Below are 2,930 nucleotides of genomic sequence, written 5' to 3'. Positions count from 1 at the left end.
TCTGGGAAGGCAAAAGGACATGGAGATGCTGGGGGTTGAACCCAGGGCCTCTTACACGCAAAGCAAGCGCTCTCCCGCTGAGCTACATCCCCCTTGCATGGGTAAGCCCCCTCACCCCCACCACTACATTACTGCTTCTAACGGGCTCCATCCTGGCCATGGGGACTTGCCCACCCCAAGCACTGCCCATCCCCACTGCACCAGGCACCAGAGCTCTCCATCAGGACTCTGGCCCCTTGCCCCACCGCAGGGTGGGGCCATGCACACCAGCCAGGGCAGATGGGTGCCCAAAAGGAGGGCTCGTCCGGGAGTTGAACCCGGGACCTCTCGCACCCGAAGCGAGAATCATACCCCTAGACCAACGAGCCGGGGTGCTGCAATGGGGCAGGAACCCCCACCTTGAGGTCAAGTCCTCAGTGATCTGGTTGGGGTGGGATGGGATCTGGGGAAGCTCTTTTTGACCCTGATGGATGTTCACAGCTAGGAGGTCCCCCTTGTTCAGCCCTCACTGAGGGGCTGTCACCTGGACATGGCCACAGGCTGCACCTCCCTGGCTCCAAAAGCCATGCAATCAAGATGACCAGGGCAAGAGGACCCCTGGGTGCAAGTAGCCCCTGGGCACGGGGATGTAGCTCAGTGGGAGAGCGCTTGCTTCGCATGTAAGAGGTCCTGGGTTCAATCCCCAGCATCTCCAGCTTTTGCCTCCTCAAAACCCACTTCCTCCACGGGGCAGTGGTGACTTCTACCTGTAGAAGGCGTCCCCAAAAGATATTCCCCGTGCCTGCACCCTGCACCATGATCCCCAGGCAGAACTGCCCGCCCTGGATGTGGTGGCAGAAGGGCCCCCCCTGCCATCCCCAACAGCCCCTTCCCCATCCAGGAGAGGACAAGCCCTGGCCATGGCTGAGCAGTGTTTCTGCCCATCAGGCACTCATCAGGCACTGGGCAGTACCTTGCTCCCAGCAGTGGTGGGACCGTCCCAGCAGAGGGGACGTGGCCAAGCTGGGGAAAACCCGGTGGTGGTTGCCCAAAAGGAGTTGAACCCAGGGTCCCTCAGGCCCACCAGGGTCCAGCACAGGAGAAGGGCAGCTGCCTAGAGCACTGCCCTCTCTATCACCATTGCTCTCCAGCCATCAGCTCCTGTGAGATGGGGCTCTGCTGGTCCGCGACTCCATCCAGCTATGGGTAAAATCTCTCGCTGTGAGCAGGATTCGAACCTGCGCAGGGAAACCCTATTGGATTTCAAGTCCAACGCCTTCACCCCTCGGCCATCACAGCCCCTGCTATGCTCCTGCAGGGTGCGGACACCTCAGCTTTGCCCTGGGATCTGCTTCCAGGGAGAAAATGTCCCCCAGCCTGGTATGGGGCTATCTGCAGAGTCCTTGTAACCCTTGGCAGCCCCAGTACCCACACGTGCTGGGGTTGGGAAAAGGAGACACTTGGGGGTATTTGCCAATGGCTGGGAAAAAAATCCAGGTGCAGCTGAGAGCCTTGCAACAGGACAGGCACCAAAGGGAACTGCCCTCCAGCGATGCTCAGGGAGACAATGAGTTTTGGGTAGACAAAAGGACATGGAGATGCTGGGGGTTGAACCCAGGGCCTCTTACATGCAAAGCAAGCGCTCTCCCGCTGAGCTACATCCCCTGTACCTGAGTAGGAGTGAGGGCCTGGCCAAGACCCCTCACTTGCCACCGCTGCCCCACTGCTCACCACTCACTCTGCTCTGTCCCCAGGGCCCTGACCCCAGAAACAGACCCTTGGGGCAAGCACTGCCAGCTCTTGGGGCTCCATCCTGCCCACAGGAAAGTGCTCAGCTACAATGTGGGACTGACTCCTCTGTGCTGGGCACTGCTGCCCTCATCGTGCCCTGGTTATGCCATGATCCCATGGACGCCAGCCAAGGAAGGTGTGTGCCCAAAAGGAGGGCTCGTCCGGGAGTTGAACCCGGGACCTCTCGCACCCGAAGCGAGAATCATACCCCTAGACCAACGAGCCAGGGCACTGCACCCTGTTGCAGCCCCGGCATCTGCACCCCACAATTTTGGATGTTGGTGATGGTGGTTGATGCTGCCTTTTGCCCCAGCACAGTTTGGAGCAAGGAAGTCCATCTTACTGTGCCCAGGATGTTGGGCCGGCATTTGGAGGTGGCCACAGCACATAACTGTCCTGGCCTCAGTGGCCATGGGGGGCAGCTGGACCCCATGGCTCAGTGGGGACCTCATGGCCCAGGTCCAGGGGGATGTAGCTCAGCGGGAGAGCGCTTGCTTTGCATGTAAGAGGCCCTGGGTTCAATCCCCAGCATCTCCATGTCCTTTTGTCTCCCCAGACCCTCTCCCCGGTAGCTTCGGGGCTGCCAGAACCCCCCAAATCCCCTAGAAAAGCCCTGAGGCTGCCTGCAGGCACAGCTGGCCCAGGAGTGGGGGGACAACAGCGGTGCACAGTGGGTGCCCACATCCCATGCCAGAAGCTCCAAGAGAGGAAGCTGCCCCACTCGCCCTGCCCAGTCCAGAGCTGCAGTGACTGTTGGGGGGAACAAAGGGACAAAAGCCAACAACTGACCCCAAATGTACTCCCTAGACAAAAGCAGGGCAGGCTTTGCTCAAAGGGAGAACTCATCTGGGACTTGGACCTGGGTCCTCTCGCACCTGAAGGCGGAACCGTATCCCAAGCCTGTGTTGGGTTCCCCAGCCTTGGCCCCATGGCCCTGGGCTCGATGTTGGTCCCAGCTGGCCCACAGCCCACTGGTAAACGCATAAACCTACAACTGACACCTCATGGCTGTGGGTCGCTAGCCTCTCTTCTCTGGGTGGTCTCTTCTCAGAGGGGAGGATTTCACCTGGCCCTAGGGCAAGTGGTCCATGGCTACCTGCTCTACGTGCAGACATTCCCTGGCGTGGAAGCTGCTTCCCAGAGAGGAGGTGAGGTGCAGG

At 60.1% G+C, this 2,930-nt stretch overlaps 7 non-coding genes across 7 annotated transcripts; 2 read left to right on the top strand and 5 right to left on the bottom strand.

Moving 5' to 3' along the window:
- Window positions 1–20: 20 nt before the first annotated feature.
- TRNAA-UGC lies at window positions 21–92 on the bottom strand. Its single transcript has one exon. It is a non-coding gene; the product is annotated as a tRNA-Ala (tRNA).
- A 204-nt stretch (window positions 93–296) lies between these two features.
- On the bottom strand, window positions 297–368 carry TRNAP-CGG. Its single transcript has one exon. It is a non-coding gene; the product is annotated as a tRNA-Pro (tRNA).
- Window positions 369–622: 254 nt separating this feature from the next.
- Window positions 623–694, top strand: TRNAA-CGC. Its single transcript has one exon. It is a non-coding gene; the product is annotated as a tRNA-Ala (tRNA).
- Window positions 695–1,196: 502 nt separating this feature from the next.
- TRNAS-UGA lies at window positions 1,197–1,278 on the bottom strand. Its single transcript has one exon. It is a non-coding gene; the product is annotated as a tRNA-Ser (tRNA).
- Window positions 1,279–1,572: 294 nt separating this feature from the next.
- TRNAA-UGC lies at window positions 1,573–1,644 on the bottom strand. The gene has a single exon. It is a non-coding gene; the product is annotated as a tRNA-Ala (tRNA).
- Window positions 1,645–1,923: 279 nt separating this feature from the next.
- On the bottom strand, window positions 1,924–1,995 carry TRNAP-CGG. Its single transcript has one exon. It is a non-coding gene; the product is annotated as a tRNA-Pro (tRNA).
- A 240-nt stretch (window positions 1,996–2,235) lies between these two features.
- On the top strand, window positions 2,236–2,307 carry TRNAA-UGC. Its single transcript has one exon. It is a non-coding gene; the product is annotated as a tRNA-Ala (tRNA).
- The last annotated feature ends 623 nt before the right edge of the window (window positions 2,308–2,930 follow it).

The sequence above is a fragment of the Cariama cristata genome, unplaced genomic scaffold (genome assembly GCF_000690535.1).
Source record: "Cariama cristata isolate BGI_N322 unplaced genomic scaffold, ASM69053v1 scaffold33994, whole genome shotgun sequence".
In the NCBI taxonomy this organism is placed as follows: domain Eukaryota; kingdom Metazoa; phylum Chordata; class Aves; order Cariamiformes; family Cariamidae; genus Cariama; species Cariama cristata.
This window is presented reverse-complemented; position numbering and strand designations above follow the sequence as displayed.